We start from the raw sequence: 20929 nt of genomic DNA, 5'->3' as shown, positions 1-20929 counted from the left end.
GACGTGTGTTGCCTCCCAGTATGGCATTGGGGTAGTATTAGCTCATAGGTGGCCTAACGGAGAGGAATGCCCAATAATGTATGCCTCTAAGACTTTTGCTAATGCAGAGTGTAAATACACCCAGATACAGAAGGAACATTTGGTTGTCATATTTGGAGCCAGGAAGCTCCACCTTTATGGACATAAATCTGTAATAATAACAGACCACAAATCCCAACTAGATCTACTTAAAGAGAATAAGACAGTGCTGCCTATAGTCTGACTGAACTCAGTGGTGGGCTCTAAAACTAAGTGCATATAATTATAAGTTGCAACATCTTATTTCTATTTTAGCACCCGTGTATGTTAGTGTCTGTTAGCATCTGTGCATCTATATCTGACACTGTCAGTGCCCTGTGTCAGTCTCTATCAATGTGCCTATATGGGCCTCTGTGTATCTGTGTCTGTCACTGTCACTGTCTGAGAGGCCAAGTAACAAATATAGGTGCACCATTGGTGGCACTGCCACTGGGAGAGTTCATAATGGTTTTAAATTTTCTGCACATACTTTCAGTCATAGCTGACATCTTAGGCTTTGGATGCAGAAGAATCCAGTCCTGGCAAAACAAGAACAGTTGGTGGTGATGGAGGAAACCAAAGGGCTACCACAACTAGAACTGAAACCTTTTCAGACCTGAAGAGATCAGATCATAGGAGAGGATGGCATATTATTGTGGGGAGCACAAATGACAGTCCTGAGCACAGGTCACCAATATCTATTGGCTGAACTCTATCGGGGTAATCCAGGAGTTTCCAAAATGAAGGTTTTGACAAAATGTTTTGTCTGGTGGTCAGGATTAGTCTGGTGGTCAGGATTAGATACAGATATGGTGATGTTGGTGTCCAGAGTACCCACAAAGTCAAACATTATCACCAGCAGCTCCCCCACATTCATGGGAATGGCAAGGTAAACCCCGTCATGTCAACTCTGCCTGTCATTTGTTCAGCAAGACTGCCTTTCCAAAATGCAGCACCCCACATTTATCGAAATTAATCTCCATCTGCCACTCCTAGACCCACCTGCCCATCTGATCAAGGTCCTGTTGTACTATGAGGTAACCTTCTTGGCTATCCACAATTTTGGTGTCATCTGCAGACTAACTAACCATACCACCTAATTCCACATCTAAATCATTGATATAAATGACAAAAAGCAGTGGAACCAGCACCAATTCTTGTGGCAGACCACTGGGTTCAGGCCTCCAATCTGAAAAGCAACCCTCCACCACCACTCTCTGTCTCCTACCTTCCAACCAGTTCCATATCCAAATGGCTAGTTCTCCCTGTATTCTTGCCTGCCTTTGTTGACAAAAATCATCTTAGGACTCTCTTATAGGACTTCCTATGTGCAGGCTTAAAAAGCTATCCTGAATACATTTTAAGAGTTCTATCTTTCACATTTTGCCAATTTCAATTAATATAGGGGAATCAGTTAAAATTATCAGTGTATCTATTGGTATCATTGGATCAGCTTATATCTCTGTGTCTGTCACCAATCCTTATTTCTATTTTAGCACCCGTGTATGTTAGTGTTTGTTAGCATCTGAGCATCTGTATCTGACACTGTCAGTGCTCCGTGTCAGTCTCTATCAGTGTGCCTGTATGGGCCTCTGTGTATCTGTGTCTGTCACTGTCAGTGCTCCATGTCAATCTCTTTCAGTGTAGTATCTGTATATTGGTATCTTACACTATCTCTCTGTGTGGGAAAAGATCTGCCTACCCATAATAGGGCCACACAGAACATAGGAAAGCAAACTTGGCCAAACTATACCAAAAAACACTCAAAATGCTTCAGCAGGGACCAAGCAGGCTGGCAAGTGAAACCAGACAGTGCTTGCAGACAAGGGAATACACTTCCCAAAACCCACTAACAATACCCGGTCAACTCAGCTGTCCCAAAGCCCCAAGGGCAGTCCCATAGCACAGCAATACCAAAGCCACACAAAGAACAGGTCAGATGGAGAGGCACCACCAAGGACCTCACTCCCAGGACAGGACAATGGAAGCACCTAACTGTTTCAAAAGAGACATTCTCACCTACCTGCAAAGAGAGCTGGAATCTCCTGATCCCATTGATACTGTCAGGATGTTGCATTGTATCGAGAATCAGAAAATTCTTCAAATAACTGTTTTCAATTATCATCATTGTAACTGGATTACTCCATTTCCAAATACATTGTATCTTTCCCCATGTTAATTAACCTTATAGTACAAGATTTCTATTAAACTTGGCTTCATCCTCAGCGCGAGGAAGAGAACCCTTGATCTATTTGTATAGACTGTCAGTTCTGGGTCAGTCTAGTCAATTTCGATATTGCTTGTAATAAACAGCTCGTCAATTCCACCCGATCTGGTTTGTGTGGTTTCTGCTGTACTGGGCTAATTGATCCTAAATTTAGACTCCTAAATTGATCAAATACATTGTAAACAATTTGGCACATGTGTGATCTAACTTGAGCCAGGACTTGTGTCACGATCCTGATCCAGCCAGGGGAAAGATGGTTGGGCAGAGAAATTCTGGCAAGATAGATGTAGAGATCGCCGATTAAATTTTCGCTTTAATACGAAGAAATCCACAGGTTGCGGGAAATTAACAGAGTTCCTGATGCTTTGTTTCTCTGTCTTGTCTGTTTGGCCTGTATTTGTCTTGTCTGTTTGGCCTGTATTTGTCTTGTCTGTTTGGCCTGTTTGTTTCTGTGTTTGTCAGTGCTGCAGTCTGTTGTCTATTCCCAGCTCGAACCAGAAGTCCATGAGGTTGTGGGACCCCAACCCTCGGGAGAAGGACCGTCCCGGAGACAAAGTCTAACCTGTCCTGCTGAGGCAGCAGTCCGCGGACACCGACTCTCTTAAGGAAGTAACAAGCACCAGGGTAACCACTTACACTCAGAGAGTAAGGTAGGGAATACCCTATTTATACAGGTCACCAGCCAATATTGTTTGGGAGCAGAGTAGGAAAGGTACGGATGGTGACCCTTCGTGGCCTGAGTTTAGAAAAGTTTAAGAAAGTGGTCAGCACAATCCCCTGACTTAAAATCACAGAGTCCTGAAAACCCTCCCAGCCCCTCTTCCCACAGTACCCCCCACCTACCTTGTTGCTGAGGAACTTGATTCTGGGGGTTGGAATGAGGTGGCTGTGTTACTGGCTTCCCAGCTGCACAGGGCAGCAGAGACAGACAGACAGACAGACAGCAGAGCCAGTACCTGTCACAGTTCATGCTAGTACTCAACAGGGTCCTAGTGCCCAGATGCACTAATACTCGGAACCTTGGAGAAACTTTGACTCTTTGTGTTTGGCCTTGCATGCACATTTGCTTGAATATCTGTTTCAATCCCTGCAGCTCAAGATCCAGAGATGAATTGATTTATTTTGCATTTGTTGATCTATGATTGTTTTTCTTTTAAGGAACCATCGATGCTTATAAAATGAAAGTTTTGCATATGTTTAATAGATAAGGTGGCTTTATGTGTGGGAAGTCATGTCTCACAAACTTGATTGAGTTTTTTGAAGAAGTAACAAAGAGGATTGATGAGGGCAGAGCGGGAGTTGTGACCTATATGGACTTCAGTAAGGCGTTCGACAAGGTTCCCCATGTGAGACTGATGAGCAACGTTAGATTGCAGAGCGGTAGATGAGATCTATATGGACTTCAGTAAGGCGTTCGACAAGGTTCCCCATGGGAGACTGATCAGCAAGGTTAGATCTCATGGAATATAGGGAGAACTAGCCATTTGGATACAGAACTGGCTCAAAGGTAGAAGACAGAGGGTGGTGGTGAAGGGTTGTTTTTCAGACTGGAGGCCTGTGACCAGTGGAGTGCCACAAGAATTGGTACTGTGTCCTCTATATACAGTTAGTAAGTTTGCAGATGACATCAAAATTTGAGATGTAGTGGACAGCGAAGAGGGGTTATCTCAGATTACAACAGGATCTTGACCAGATGGGCCACTGAGATGAGAAGTGGCAGATGGAGTTTAATTCCGATAAATGTGAAGTGCTGCATTTTTGGGAAGGTAAATCTTAGCAGGACTTATACATTTAATGGTAAGGTCCAAAGGAGTGAACAAAGAGACCTTGGAATGCTCATAGCTCCTTGAAAGTGGAGTTGCAGGTAAATAGGATAGTGAAGAAGGCATTTGGTATGCTTTCCTTTATTGGTCAGAGTATTGAGTACAGGAGATGGGAGGTCATGTTGCGTCTGTACAGGACATTGGTTAGGCCACTGTTGGAATATTGCATGCAATTTTAGTCTCCTTCCTATCAGAAAGATGTTGTGAAGCTTGAAAGGGTTCAGAAAAGATTTACAAGGATGTTGCCAGGGTTGGAGGATCTGAGTTGCAGGGAGAGGCTGAACAGGCTGGGGCTGTTTTCTTTGGAGCATCGGAGACTGAAGGGGTGACCTTATAGAGATTTACAAAATTATGAGGGGCATGGATAGGATAAATAGAAAAAGTCTTTTCCCTGGGTGGGGGAGTCAATAACAGGTTTAGGGTGAGAGGTGACAGCTATAAAAGAGACCTACGGGGCAACCTTTTCACTCAGAGGGTGGTACGTGTATGGAATGAGCTGCCAGAGGAAGTGGTGGAGGCTGGTACAATTGCAACATTTAAGAGGCATTTGGATGGGTATATGAATAGGAAGGGTTTGGAGGGATATGGGTCAGGTGCTGGGAGGTGGGACTAGATTGGGTTGGGATATCTGGTCGGCATGGACGGGTTGGACTGAAGGGTCTGTTTCCGTGCTGTACATCTCTATGACTCTTAACGCTCTCACCCTTCTTAGATACCATGACTGCCTCACTAGCACTCTCTAACTAGTAAAAGAATTGACTAAAGTAGATCAAAGCAGTCGCACTATAACTAAATTGGCATCAGACTGCACACTGCTTGTCTATCAGAATTTTTGGCAGTATGTTTATTTTAAAATAATACATTAAAATTCAATGATATGGTATAATACAGTGTGAGTAACATTTTGGCATCCTGGACTGAGATACAGAATAATTCTGCACAAGAATAAATGTGACCTTTATATGGCTTAATTAAAATACAAAGAAAATGGTAAAACTGAGTCTAACGACAGTTCTAAGTCTCCCTAAACCACCAATATGGCTTTCAGAAAATTATATTGGCGTAATTAAATTCGCCTCAGAGTCGACATAATTTTAAGACTGCTGCATCTCATCAGGGAGTACAGAGAACCCATGGTAGAGCTACTATCTGACCCTGTCAACTTCAGCGTCGGACCCGTCACTGTCCCCAATACTGCAAGAATTTCTGCTTCATGCCCAGTGGCCCTCCTGGGTCGGCAGACATTATGCAAGTTGGATGCCAGCATCCACTGCTCCCCTCAGGGTCTCACCCTGGAAATCCCAGACCCTACGTACTCCATGCTGCGGGCAGTGATTTCCTGCAGCCCTGGAACCTCTGACCCTGCTAGCTCCAGCTGCGCCTGGTCGTGCTCACACGCATTGAGAATCACCTCAGTTGAACTGGGGTTGGGCTTTCTCTTTTACAAGTGCATCCCTTAGTCAGGCCCCGCACTCCCGGTAGAGGTTGCCCAACTTGAGCAGGATGAGTTTTGTGTGCATTGTGCTCCTGCAACATTCCAGGTCACTTTTACCATGCAAACCCTGGGCACTGGCCCTCCTACGTAAACCCCTGTTGCTAGCTGACCTTCCAGCATCACTGTGGGCACAACACCCCAACCATGTCATCCAGGTGAGGCCCACCCCACCACACACTGTCACACTAAAACAGGGAGCCACACTGCCATCTATACAGCTATATCCACTGCCTCCAGCTGCAGCAGAAGGCATCAAGCTGTTGATTGAGTCCCTCCTACAGCAGGGTGTCCTAGTTCCAACAACCAGTCCCTGTAATACACCCATCCTACCCATCCCAAAATTCAGTAGGCCAGGAAAGTGGTGTTTGTCCAGGATTTGAAGGCTGTAAACGCAATTGTGATTCCCTGCTCCCCAGTGGTCCCGGACACTAATGCCATCCTCACTAGTACCCCTGCTTCTGCCACCTGTTTTCTGTGATCGACCTCTGCTCAGCCTTTTTCTCTGTCTCCTGACAGCCAGTACCTTTTTACTTTTACGTATGGCGGCTGTCAGTACACATGGACCAAACTTCCCCAGGGTTACACAGAAAGCCCCGCAGTCTATGCCGCTGCAATACACCGTACCCTCTCTACTTTACACCTGCCATGCAACAGCATCCTCCTGCAATATGCAGATGGCTTGTTACTGGCCTCCACCTGCGCTGAATCATGTATGCAGGACACTATCGCATTGCTCTGCTGTCTGGCAAAGGATGGGCACAGAGTCTGCATGGAGAAAATGCACCTCTGCCAGTACACAGTACAGTACTTGGGATATGAACTCTCACATGGCCTCAGGGAGAGAGAGTCGCAGCCATCACTCAGCCTCCACTGCCTGCCACAAAGCCGTCGGCTGCAGGCTTTCCTGGGAACAGTGAATTATTGCAGGCACTGGATCCCAGATCACCGCGCCATTGATGAGCCCCTAAAGGAGGCATCCTCACCAAAGCAGCCAGCGAAAGTGACCTGGACACCAAAGATGGAACATGCATTCACTGAATTAAAACAGTGACTGGTCCCTGCTCCTGCCCTGGGGGTCCCATACAACACTCAGCCCCTCTACCTCAATGTCAATGAATCCGAGGGGTTTGTATCCCACATCTTAACACAGCTCCATGGGGATCTCCGGCGCCCTGTTGCTTTTTACTCTGTACACCTACCACCTGTTGTAAGGGGAATGTCAGCATGTCTGGGAGCTGTGGCAGCAGCCACGGTAACAGTAGAAAAGGCCACCCGCATCATGTTGGATCTCCCATGCACTGTTTTGGTTCCCCATTCAGTCTCCCTGCTGTTGAATTCAGCAGCAACCCAACATTTCACTGCCAGCTGGAGAACTGGCTATGAGGTCACTTTACTGTCCAACGCCAACCTGTCCCTACAATGTGCCCCTGCCCTGAACCCCGCCACCCTGCTCCCACTCACTCACAATACCATTACGGACGACCATGACTGTTTAGACCTTGTTCAGCAGGTTGTCACCCCACACCGTGACTTCTCTGAAACACCTCTAGACAACCCTGACCTCATCCTCTATACAGATAGGTCCTCCTTCAGGCACTCAGACTACCATACACTGACGGTGTATGCCATCTGCACCCGTTTTGCAGTCCTAGGGGCAGCTGCACTGCCAGATGGCACATCCGCACAGGCTGCGGAGCTGTTTGTGCTCACTAGGGCTTGTGTCATTGCCAAAGGTCACACAGCAAACATTTATACAGACTCGAGATATGCCTTCGGAGTCATCCATCATCTTGGCACACTCTGAAAACAGAGAGGCTTCATCATGTCAGCAGGGAGGCCACTACAACACGCTGTGCTGATCCCTGACCTCCTGGAAGCAATCCTGTTACCCTCAGCCCTAGCAATTATCAAATGCGTGGCCCCTACCTCTGCCACTGACCCGGTTACCCTCAGGAATGCCTCAGCCCTGGAGGCCACACTGCACTGCACCACATTCGTACTGCAGGCCCCCAAACTAGAGAAGGCCCCAGTATTCCCTGGCCCCATGGAGACAGTGTGAGCTGCCCAAAGGCTGCTCCACCTCAGGAAAAGGATAGTTGGGCCCGCATCGGGGCCACGCAGTCACCTTCCCTATAACTGCTTGTACATCCCGATGGCCGCATCATTTGCCCAACAGCCCACCTACACAGACTGGCCCTAGCAGCCCAAGGCATTGGCCACACGGGCAATAGGGGCATGATACACACTGGAATGCGGTCCTGGTATGCACCGGGACTCCCTGCCGCTGCCCAAGCCCTGCTGTCACAGTTCCTCATCCGCCTGCAGAACAATGCAGGAAAACCTGTTGCTAAATATGACTACCTGCCAGTTCCTGAAGGACCTTTCAGCCACTTACAGATTGACTTTGCACACATGTCCCAAATACAGGGTTACAAGTACATCCTGGTCATCATAGACATGTTCTCCAAATGGGTAGAAGCATTCCTCACAAGAAAGGATGATGCACGCACGGTAGTAAAATGCATCCTAAAGGAGGTCATCCCCAGATTGGGGGTCCCCAGTAACATAGAGATGGACAGGGGGACTCACTTCACTGCTAGGCTTACGACTGGCATTAGCGGGGCACTAGGGATACCATGGCAACACCACATCCCCTACAAAACCCCAGTCATCGGGCATGGTTGAACGGATGAATGGCACCCTTAAAACCACACTGACCAAGATCACCCAAGACACAGGACTGACCTGGTTAGATGCCTTACCACTTGCCCTCTATACTATGCATGTGCAAGCAAACCGCAAGACTGGGCTCATCCCTTTTGAAGTGCTTAAGGGGCGACCTATGCCCACTGCTACCAGATTCCCAAAATTCACCACAGATACAGCCCTCCTCCTGACACAAAAGGCTCTGCTAGATTATGTCCAGGCCCTTGGCTGGAGCATTAATGTTTCACCCGACCAGGTCAGGGCTGCATTGCCCACACCCTGATCAGTGCCCATTCATCCATTCCGACCCGGGGACTACGTCATGACAAAATCACTAGAAAAAGATTCTCTCTCCCCTAGGTGGAAAGGCCCGTACCTGATCCTGATGATGACCCACAGGTGTGAAACTGGAAGGACGGCCCGAATGGACACATACCACCCGCTGCAAGAGAGCTCCACCTCAAACAAACAGGGACCAGACAGAAGAGGACACCACTCCGACCACCAAGGATAGATCCTCAGCCTGACCTGTCTGACCATCACACTGTGGCTTGCTGGTAACCAGGGACAAGGGGCGAGACATTTTCATGCCTATGTGCAATCCTGCTACTCTCTGCCCCCCCTCACCACTCAGCTAGCACAGATCCACTGGGAGAACGTCCCTGCCCCTGAGCTAACCTGTGCTGAGGCAGGCTCAGACACCAAGAGCTATCTGTCTGATACCGAGCACCACCCCACCCCTCCCCACCATGACAATTCCCCGGGCTACATTGCCCCCTTCTCATCCCTCCCCTAACCAAAAAGAGGGGGAATTGTGGGAAAAGATCTGTCACCCTGCCTACCCATAACAGGCCCACACAGAACATAGGAAAGCAAACTTGGCCAAACTATACCAAAAAACACCCAGAATGCTTCAGCAGGGACCAAGCAGGCTGACAAGTGAAACCAGACAGCGCTCGCAGACAAGGGAATACACTTCCCAAAACCCACTAACAATACCCGGTCAACTCAGCTGTCCCAAAGCCCCAAGGGCAGTCCCATAGCACAGCAATACCAAAGCCACACAAAGAACAGGTCAGATGGAGAGGCACCACCAAGGACCTCACTCCCAGGCAGGACAATGGGAAGCACCTAACTGTTTCAAAAGAGACATTCTCACCTACCTGCAAAGAGAGCTGGAATCTCCTGATCCCATTGACACTGTCAGGATGTTGCATTGTATCGAGAATCAGGACATTCTTCCCATAACGGTTTTTCAATTGTACCATTGTAACTGGATTACTCCATTTCCAAATACTTCGTAACTTTCCCCATTTTAATTAACCTTATAGTACAAGATTTCTATAAAACCCGGCTTCATCCTCAGCGCGAGGAAGAGAACCCTTGATCTATCTGTACAGACTGTCAGTTCTGGGTCAGCCTAGTCAATTTCTCTTCCAGCGATATCGTTTATAATAAACAGCATGTCAATTTCACCCGATTTGGTTTGTGTGGTCTCTGCCTTATTGGGCTAATTTCTCCGACACTCTTGTCATAGGAACAGCAGTCTGAGCCTGTTGTGCTATTCTGTGAACTCATGGTTGATGTGTGACGTAACTCCATTTCCCTGCCTTTGGGCCATATCCCTTAATCCATATTGCTTAAGAAAAAAATTATCTTATCTCAGAATTAAAGTTAACAACGTATTAGCATCAACTCCCATTTATAGAAGAGAGTTCCAAGCCTCTGTAATCTTTTGTGTGTAGAAGTGCTTCCTAACATCTCTCCTAACAGTCTGGCCCTACATTTCTAGACAATGTCCCCTAGTTCTAGAATTCTCCAACCAGTGAAAATAGTTTATTGTTATCCACCAAGTCTTTTCCTGTTACTATTTTGAAGACTTGGATTAGTTCACTCCCTAACCTTCTAAATTCTAGAGAAAACAGGTCTAATTTATATAATTTGTCATGATAACAACCCTGAAGTCCAGGTATCAATCTTGTGAACCTATATCGTACTCCCTACAAGACCAATATATCGTTCCCAAGGTGTGGTGCTCAGATCTACTCACAGAATAGAATAAAATAGAATAAAAATTTATTGTCATGTGCACTTTTACATGAAAAATACAACGAAAAGTTTTATAAGTTGCCCCACCATGGCACCTACATCAATGACAGAAGTCATACATGGTAATAAAAAGAAGTAAAATTAAGCCAAAGCTCATCACCATTCATTTAATGGTACCTGGGCCCAAGGAAAGCCAATTAAGGAACGATGATATAACCTGATGATGCAGCAGGAGGGGACTGCTGTTCTGGGACAAGATGGCCACGCAGGGCTGCTGGGATACTGGGCCAGAAGCCTCTGCTGAAGAAGACCATCATGCCGGCAGACACCACAATTCCTGGATGAGACCTCCTGCCAGGCTATTGGAATACCTGGAAGCCGAAAAAGAACTCCATACAGGATGACACTGCCATGTTGTGCTGAGACCCTGTAACTTCTTCTCCTTCAGGCTCCCACGCATAGCTATGGACCTGGGGCCTCAGCCTGGGCCAGAGGAATCAGCCAGGGACTTGCTGCTCACTTGCCAGGAGACTCAGGGCTGGGGTGGACTTATCCTGGTGTTCCTGTCGCTGCTGCTGCAGCAGAGGCCTCCTCTTCACCCGTCACTCTCAGACTTAAAAGAAAATGAAGAAAAAAGAAAAAAGAGCTAAAGAGAACTAAAGAAAAAAAAGAAAGTTGCTGAGAGCAGACTAGTCCACCTTCTCCACCACCATCTCAGCCACTTCAAGTGGGAGCTAACCAGAGTTTTGAATAGCAGCAACATAACTTTTGTGTTCTTATATTCCAATCTTCTAGATATAAAGGCCAGCATTCCATTAGCCTTCATGAGTAAGTACCTCTGCATGGGATGTAGTGAGTGTAATGAGGTCAGTCAGGTGGACCGCATAGAATATGAGTCCCCTGATTGGGACTGTTAACCTGGTCCAATTAGGGAGCCCTGGCTGACAGAGACAAACATTCTAGATTAGAGTGGTGCTGGAAAAGCACAGCAGTTCAGGCAGCATGCGAGGAGCAGGAAAATTGACGTTTCGGGCAAAAGCCCTTCATCAGGAATACAAACTGGAGATTTAGAATCTGCTCAGTTTAGGGGACTGACTCTGTGCTGGCTGGGCCACAGCCAGTGTGTTACTGCTGCTATTGGTTTCTGCATTTTTTTGGGAGTCCCGATTCCTGAACTGGCTGAATTATTTAGCCAGTTGGTTAACTGGTATTCCTTTTTTTTTGTCAATCCCTGCAGTCAGGAGACTCTCTGAATCTCCTGTTTATATATTTTTGTAACCCCACACTACCGCCTAACTGCGGTTGTGCTTGTATTTTCCTCAGCACCCATGTAGTGTGTGTGCAGGTGTGAGATACAGTGAAAGACAACAGATGTACAAATCTTTAGTCATTTTCCACCACCAGGAAGAAAGGAAACACCTGAGTGGCCAGTGACAAGCAGTGTCCTTCTCAAAGGGCAATGCCTTGTGATCAAATAGTGAGGAGGAGGGCAGGGATGAAATCAAAATAGAGTTAGAAGAGGAAATAATACACTCCACTCCCTGCGGTGCCCACCTCTCCCTGAAAACCTCGAGGGTGTTGGTGGACACCGTGTAGTCCTTCTCCAGGGACACCTGGGCTCTGACATATGCACGGAAGAGGGGCAAGCAATCGGCCATAACAGCCCCCTTCATGGCCCACTGCCTCGACCTGTTTATGGCCAGTTTGGCCAGGCCCATGAGCAGACCGACGAGGAGGTGGTATTCCTTTTCACTTTTTGTGGAGGTGTGAGACACAGTGAAAGACACAAGGTGCACGAATCTTTACGCAGTTTCCATCACCAGGAAGAAAGGAAACACCTGAGTGGCCAGTGACAAGCAGTGCCCTTCACATCAAAGGGCAGTGCTGTGTGATCAAACAGTGAAGGGGAGGGCAGGGATTAAATCAAAATAGAATCGTACGGGGAAATAAAGCTGTTCTCCCTGAACAACTCCAGGGTGTTGGTGGACACTGCGTGCTCCTTCTCCAGAGACACCCGGGCTCTAACGTAACCGCGGAAGAGGGGCAGGCAGTCGGCCCTAACGACCCCGTCCATGGCCCGCTGCCTCGACCTGTTGATGGCCAGTTTGGCCAGGCCCAGGAGCAGACCCACGAGGAGGTGGTATTCCTTTTTATTTTTTTTTTCCAGTTTGGCCAGTAACACTCCTTTTTTTTTAAACACCCGGGTGGCCAGTGACAAACACTGCCCTTCACATCAAAGGGCAGTGACACTCCTGTTTTTTTTTTGTTTTTTTTTTTCTCTTTTTTCTATTTTTTTTAAACCCCCACACTACCACGGACTAGATCAAAATAGAGTTGGAGGGAGAAATGATGCACTCCACTCCCTGCGGTGCCCACCTCTCCCTGAACAACTCCAGGGTGTTGGTCGACGCCGCGTGCTCCTTCTCCAAGGACACCCGGGCCCTAACGTAACCGCGGAAGAGGGGCAGGCAGTCGGCCTTAACGACCTCCTCCACGGCCCGCTGCCTGGACCTGTTGGTGGCCAGTTTGGCCAGGCCCAGGAGCAGGCCCACGAGGAGGTCTTCAGACCTGCCCTCCTTCCTCCGTACCGGGTGCCCAAAGATCAGGAGCGTGGGACTGAAGTGCAGCCAAAAACAGAGGAGAAGGTTTTTCAGAAAATCAAAAAGGGAGTGCAAACGAGGACTGATTTTTAAACTGCCTGATCTACACAGCTAATGCGTTTCAAGTGTAACTCAGTTCTCATTAAGGAACTGTTGTTTCACTGGCTGATTACAGCCTGGGTGTTACTCTTTTCTGTGTAGATTGGTCTCAATGGGAGTAGGACCAGTAGGAGGTCACTGTACACATTGGAACCAATAATGTAGGAAGGGAAAAGGATGAGATTCTAAAGGGAGAATATAGAGAGTTAGGCAGGAATTTAAAAAGGAGATCCTTGAGATTGCTCCTGGTGCTGTGAACTAGTGAGGGGAGGAGTATGAGGATAGAGCAGATGAATGCGTGGCTGAGGAGCTGGTGCTGGGGAGAAGGGTTCACATTTTGGATCACTGGAATTGCTTTTGGGATAGAGGTGACCTGCACTAGAAGGATGGATTGCACTTGAATTGGAAGGAGACTAATATACTGGCAGGGAAATTTGCTAGACCTGCTTGGGAGAATTTAAACAATTGAGGAGGGGAGGTGGGACCCAGGGAGATAGTGAGGAACGAGGTGAATCTGACTCTGGTACAGTTGGGAAAGGAGGTGAGTCAAACAGTCAGGGCAGGCAGGGACAAAGCAGAGAACAAGGTAGTGCTGATAAATTAAACTACATTTATTTCAATGCAAAGGGCCTAACAGGGAAGGCAGATGAACTCAGGGCATGGTTACGAACATGGGGCTGGGATATCATAGCAATTACAGAAACATGGCTCAGGGATGGACAGGACTGGCAGCTTAATGTTCCAGGATACAAATGCTACAGGAAGGATAGAAAGGGAGGCCAGAGAGATGGGGGCGTGGAATTTTTGATAAGGGATAGCATTACCGCTGTGCTGAGGGAGGATATTCCTGGAAATACATCCAGGGACGTTATTTGGGTGGAACTGAGAAATAAGAAAGGGATGATCATCTTACTGAGATTGTATTATAGACCCTCTAATAGTCAGAGGGAAATTGAGAAACAAATTTTTAGAGGAGATCTCAGTTCTCTGTAAGAATAATAGGGTGATTATGGTAGGGGATTTTAACTTTCCAAACATTGACTGGGACTGCCATAGTGTTAAGGGTTTAGATGGTGTGGAATTTGTTAAGTGTGTACAGGAGAATTTTCTTATTCAGTATGTGGATGTACCTACTAGAGAAGGTGCAAAACTTGACCTACTCTTGGGAAATAAGGCAGGGCACTTTGGGGCCAGCGACCATAATTCTATTAGATTTAAAGTAGTGATGGAAAAGGATAGACCAGATCTAAAAGTTGAAGTTATAAATTGGATGAAGGCTAATTTTGACGGTATTAGGCAAGAGCTTTCAAAAGCTGATTGGGGACAGATGTTCGCAGGTAAAGGGACACATGGAAAATGGGAAACCTTCAGAAATGAGATAACGGGAATCCAGAGAAAGTATATTCCTGCTAGGGTGAGAGGAAAGGCTGGTAGTTGTAGGGAATACTGGATGACTAAAGAAATTGAGAGTTTGGTTAAAAAACAGAAGGAAGCACATGTCAAGTATAGACAAGTTAGGTTGAATGAATCCTTAGAAGGGTACAAAGGCAGTAGGAGTATACTTAAGAGGGAAATCAGGAGGACAAAAGGGGGACATGAGATAGCTTTGGCAAATAGAGTAAAGGAGAATCCAAAGGGTTTTTACAAATACATTAAGGACAAAAGGGTAACAAGTGAGCAAATATGGCCCCTCAAAGATCAGCAAGGCAGCCTTTGTGTGGAGGCGCAGGAGATAGGGGAGACACTAAATGAGTATTTTGCATCAGTATTTACTGTGGAAAAGGAAACGGAAGATATGGATGTAGGGAAATAGATAGTACCATCTTGAAAAATGTCCATATTACAGAGGAGGCAGTGCTGGATATCTTGAAACACATAAAAGTGAATAAATCCCCGGGACCTGATCAGGTGTATCCTAGAACTCTGTGGGAAGCTAAGGACATGATTGCAAGGCCTCTTGCTGAGATATTTGTATCATCGATAGTCACAGGTGAGTTGCCGGAAGACTGGAGGTTGGCGAACGTGGTGCCACTGTTTAAAAAGGGTGATAAGGACAAGCCAGGGAACTATAGACTAGTGAGCCTGACTTCGATGGTGGGCAAGTTGTTGGAAGGAATCCTGAGGGACCGGATGTACATGTATTTGGAAAGGCAAGGACTGATTAGGGATAGTCAACATGGCCTTGTGCGTGGGAAATCATGTTGCACTAAACTTAAGACCATAAGACATAGGAGCGGAAGTAAGGCCATTCGGCCCATCGAGTCCACTCCGCCATTCAATCATGGCTGATGGGCATTTCAACTCCACTTACCCGCATTCTCCCCATAGCCCTTAATTCCTTGTGACATCAAGAATTTATCAATCTCTACCTTGAAGACATTTAGCGTCCTGGCTTTCACTGCACTCTGCAGCAATGAATTCCACAGGCCCACCACTCTCTGGCTGAAGAAATGTCTCCGCATTTCTATTCTGAATTTACCCCCTCTAATTCTAAGGCTGTGCCACGGGTCCTAGTCTCCTATATTGAAGTTGTATGAGTAAAATCTTTGCAGATGCCATCAAGTAAGAAGGCAGCCTGAATATTAGAGAAAGATTCAAGCATGTCTATGGGCTGTGTGCTGAAAGATGAAATTAGGAAGGGCATCTGGGTGTCTTTGGGTCAGCATGGACTAGATAGGTTGAACAGCCCCAACTGTCTTGTTTTTATGGTTCTGTGTAAGAGGAATTAAATCCAATCTTTCCTTTCTCTTTGGTACTTTCCTGTAAAAGAACGATTTGCACAATTTAATCTGGTCATTGTGAAATAAATTGTTTGGAACCAAGGAAATGGAATACATGTAAAATGGAATCACAGTACAACATACTGATCAAGAAAATAACCTGCGAATTACAGAAGATAAATTAATTTACTTAAGAAAAGTAGTAAATAAGTATCGGATTTCATTATTAGCGGGATTTTTTCAATGAATTAATTAGGTCAGACATTAATTTGACCCAATCGATGTTCACTTCTGGGAAGGAAAGAAAATCTGGCTGGAAGGAAATATTAGAAAAATTGAGCTTATTTGCTTTGGCAAAATGAGGAAACAGAAGATTTAACAAGTTTGAAGATGGCTAATTGTTTTATTGATAAAGGGTAAAGTTATGAGGAACATTTAGTAGATAAGAAGGTAAGAATAGGAACAGAAGCCAGGTACAATCATACAGTCGCATCCTCCGAAAATCTTCAGCTGTTCAATTACATCAGACTGTTTCTATCTTGAAACTGGCTCTTTCAACTTTTTTTTGTCATTTTCTGTATACATTCAAAAGAAGAAAAAAATTTCAATGTAACAGTAAGAAAACGATAGTACTTCTGTCGCATCACATTCCATTCACAGATGATTCTAAACACTTCACAAACAATGGTTTATTTTTTGCAAGTGCAGTCACTGTTTTGAAGGGAGATGCAGCAACCAAATGTACAAATCAACCTATCACATTAAAATTTGGCAGTAAAATTGTGGCTGTAAGCACTGCTTTTTGAGGTATCTTGGCTATTGGAGAGGTGATTTCCTCAAATTCCAGGAGCAGTAATTACTGTTTTATATGCTGTTGCATTGTTTTGGAACTGTGGGGGAGAAAGATCAAAACAGCGTCCTTTAAAAGGGAGGAAGAGAGACAAATGGAGAGAACACAAGGTCAGAAAGAAACCCACGCTGCTGGCTCTCTCAGCAGTGGGTCTGCACAGCTACTGCCTTTGCTGTTGTGAGTTTAAGTATCTTTGGATATTGGAGTGCGTCTAAAAAAAAAAATGAACAGTGAATGGAGTGCCACAAGGATCGGTGCTGGGTCCACTACCTTTCATCATTTATATAAATGATTTGGATGTGAGCATAAGAGGTACAGTTAATAAGTTTGCAGCTGACACCAAAATTGGAGGTGTAGTGGATAGCAAAGAATGTTACCTCCGATTACAACAGGATCTGGACCAGATGAGCCAATGGGCTGAGAAGTGGCAGATGGAGTTTAATTTAAATAAATGCAAGGTGCTGCATTTTGCAAAAGCAAATCTTAGCGGGACTTATACACTTAATGGTAAGCTCCTAGGGAGTGTTGCTGAACAGGGAGATCTTGGAGTGCAGGTTCATAGCTCCTTGAAAGTGGAGTCGCAGATAGCTAGGATAGTGAAGAAGGCATTTGGTATGCTTTCCTTTATTGGTCAGAGTATTGATTACAGGCAGGAGGTCATGTTGCAGCTGTACATTACATTGGTTAGGCCACTTTTGGAATATTGCGTGCAATTCTGGTCTCCTTCCTATTAGAAGGATGTTGTGAAACTTGAAAGGGTTCAGAAAAGATTTACAAGGATGTTGCCAGGGTTTGAGCTATAGGGAGAAGTTGATTAGGCTGGGACTTTTTTCCCTGGAGCATCAGAGGCTGAGGGATGACCTTATAGAGGTTTATAAAAAGATAAGGGGCATGGATAGAATAATTAGAGAAAGTCTCTTCCCTGGGGTGGGGGAGTCTAGAACTAGAGGGCATAGGTTTAGGGTGAGAGAGGAAAGATATAAAAGAGACCTAAGGGGCAGCTTTTTCATGCAGAGGGTGGCACGTGTATGGAATGAGCTGCCAGAGGAAGTGGTGGAGCTTGGTACAATTGCGACATTTAAAAGGCATCTGGCTGGTTATATGAATAGAAAGGGTTTGGGGGGATATGGGCCAGGCGCTGGCAGGTGGTACTAGGGTTTCATTGGGATATCAGGTCGGCATGGACAAGTTGGACCGAAGGGTCTGTTTCCATGTTGTACATCTCTATAACTCTAAAAGGGCTATGTTGGTTTTGTGGCATGGCTTAGCCCTTGCACTCTCGTGTTTTTAAAATTATTTTTACATGTTTTCACTTTATTCGTGTTTGGACTGAGCCCCGATGAGAAAATACATCTTTCCCCAGAAGAGCTGTTCCTGTGGGCAGGCCTGGCCCTTGTCGGTGGACTAGGCCTCTGTAAAGACTGAACATCTGTGTGTGTGTGCTGGGAGGTGAGCATTTGCTGTGTCCTGGCTTTCGGGAGTGGACCAAACCCCTGTGAGTTAACTACACCTTCACAATGCACTGTGTTCCTGTGAGTGGGCCTGGTTGTCTATGGATAAACCAGGACGCTATGGAAACTGAACACCTGTGTATGTGCTGTGGGGTGAGTATTTGAAGCCTTCAGGAGTGGACTCTGCATACCAGAGTGGACTCTGCCTTTGATTGTGGACTCTATCTCTGACAATACATTCTTCATATTGGAATAGACTCTGTTCCTGGGAATGGATTCTGCATTTTGAAGAACTGTTTATGGTAATGGACTCTGTGAACCAGAAAGGACTTTGTTGGTAATTGACACTGTCTTGTTGATTGTTGTGGTTATCACCTGCACTGTCTTGTGTCCCCTGGGTCTGGCAGGTCTCTCTGTGAGGCTCATAGGTCATCCCGGAAGCTGTCATTCCGAGAACCAGAGGGCTGGTCGGCCGTCCTGTGTACCTGAAGGTAGATAGGCTGCCTCGAAAGCCGGAGGGTGGGTAGGCTGCCCTGATGTCAGTCACTCCGAGAGCTGGAAGATGGGTAGGCCGATCTGGGCACTGTTGTCCCGTGAAGGGGTGATCAGAAAGTGCTGTCCTACAGGTGGCCGGAAGGTGTGTCAGAGAGGCTGAGAGCCAGAAGGTGCGTTGGGGTAGGCCGAGATCCCTGTGGAGTGCCCTGTGCGCTGTCATCCCAGGGAAGGGGATAGGCTATCCAAGAGACAGCGGGAAGGTGTGTCAGGGCAGTCCACAGGCCGGATAGCTCGTCGGGATGGGCGAGAGCCAGATGGTATGTAGGGGCAATACGAGAGCCAGAAGGCAGGTAGGCCATCCTCAGCACTGTCATCCCAGGCAGGTACTGGGGTGGGCTGCCTGAGAGTGGCTGGAAGGTGGAAAGAATGGGTGGCTTGCTGGGTTGCTGAGGGGGTCTGTCTTCTACGCACTTTACATTTTTTTTTTTTTATTTTTTTTTACTTTAAACACTGCCCTTCACATCAAAGGGGCTACCCCTGTTTATTTTTTTTTCCTCTCTTTTTTTTCTTTCTTTTAACCCCCACACTACCAGCTAAGTGCGGTAGTGCTTATTCTATCCCCAGCACCCATGGTGTGTGTGTATACGTGTGAGACACAGTGAAAGACACAAAGTGCACAAATCTTTATTCAATTTCCACCACCAGGAAGATAGGAAAACACCCGGGTGGCCAGTGACAAACACTGCCATTCACATCAAAGGACAGTGCTGTGTGATCAAAACAGTGAAGAATCCCTTGTTTATATATATTTTTTCAAAACCGTGAAGAATCCCCTGTTTATATTTTTTCTTTTAGTTTTTTTTCCCCTTTAACCCCCACACTACCATCTAAGTGCGGCAGTGCTTATTTTATCCCCAGCACCCATGGTGTGTGTGTGCAGGTGTGAGACACAGTGAAAGACACAAAGTGCACGAATCTTTATTCAATTTTCACCACTAGGAAGATAGAAAAACACCCGGGTGGCCAGTGACAAACACTGCCCTTCACATCAAAGGACAGTGCTGTGTGATCAAAAACAGTGAATCTATGCACTTTTTAAAATGTAATTGGACTGTCTTATAAGTATTTGTTGCTGTTTTGTAGTGATTGAAAGTGGGATTTGAGATTTGTCCTCATTTCCTGAGAACTGGTTGAACGATAGGGTTTAGGGCCTGGCTTTGCTGCTCGTCTCCCTTGTAAATTGCTGTTTCTCTGTATACACCTGTTAATGTTAACTGTTTTGTAAACTATGTATTGTTTAATAAAGTGAAAAAATATATAACCAGGACATTTAGAGTCTCCTCCATTTAGGGAACTGACTCTGTGCTGGCTGGGCCACCGTCAGTGTATTACTGCTGCTGTTGGTTTCCTCCTCTTTTTTTTGGAGGAAACCAGATTCCTGAACTGGTAGAATTTTCGTCAGTTTGTAACTGGTATTCCTTTTTTTTAAAAATCGAGGTTTCTAAACTGTCTGATTTACACAATCAATGTGTTTCAGGTGTAACTCAGTTTTCATTAGGGAACTGTTGTTTCACTGGCTGGTTACAGTCTGTGTGTTTTTTTTGTCTTTTACTTTGAGAAAAGGACTATGTTGATTTTGTGGCAGGGCTCGGCCCTTGCACTCTGGTTTTCTTTGCTTTTTTGAATGTGTTTTCACTTTTGGTGTTTGGAAAAGACCTTGTGAGAAAATACATCTTTCCAGGTGAGCTGTTCCTGTGGGTAGGCCTGACCCTTGGACTAGGCCTCTGTAAAGACTGATCACCTCTGTCTGTGCTGGGAGGTGAGCATTTGCTGCATCCTGGAGTTCGTGAGTGGACTCTGCCTTTGGGAATGGACAAACCACTGTGAGTTAACTACACCTTCACAATGTACTGTGTTCCTGTGAGTGGGCCTGGTTCTCTATGGATGGGCAGGGACTCTATGAAGACTGAAAACCTGTGTATGTGCATTTGCTGCCTTCAGGAGTGGACTCTGCCTTTGGTTGTGGACTCTGTTTTTAGCAATGGACTCTGCAGTTTGGAGTACACTATTTCTGACAAGGCACTTTGTATATTGGAGCGGATTCTGTTCCTGGGAATGGACTCTACATTTTAAAGAGAACTGTTTATGGTAATGGACTCTGTACCAGAAGGGACTCTGTTTGTTGGTAATTGACTCTGTCTCATTGCTTATTGGGGTTATCATTTGCATTGTCTTGTGTGTCCCTGGGTCTGGCAGGCCTTACTGTGAGCTGGGAGGCTCATAGGTTGTCCCGAAAGCTGTCACCCTGAGAGCCGGAGGGTGGGTAAGCCGTCCTGTGCACTGGAAGATGGGTAGGC

At 46.1% G+C, this 20929-nt stretch overlaps 1 long non-coding RNA gene across 1 annotated transcript; it reads left to right on the top strand.

Moving 5' to 3' along the window:
* The first annotated feature begins 2515 nt into the window (after positions 1-2515).
* On the top strand, positions 2516-9867 carry LOC122564325. Its single transcript, XR_006315871.1, has 3 exons — positions 2516-2570; positions 2747-2934; positions 8669-9867. It is a non-coding gene; the product is annotated as an uncharacterized LOC122564325 (long non-coding RNA).
* The last annotated feature ends 11062 nt before the right edge of the window (positions 9868-20929 follow it).

Source organism: Chiloscyllium plagiosum, chromosome 29, assembly GCF_004010195.1.
Source record: "Chiloscyllium plagiosum isolate BGI_BamShark_2017 chromosome 29, ASM401019v2, whole genome shotgun sequence".
Lineage (NCBI taxonomy): Eukaryota > Metazoa > Chordata > Chondrichthyes > Orectolobiformes > Hemiscylliidae > Chiloscyllium > Chiloscyllium plagiosum.
The sequence above is the reverse complement of the archived record's forward strand: the minus strand, read 5'-3'. Positions and strand labels throughout refer to the sequence as shown.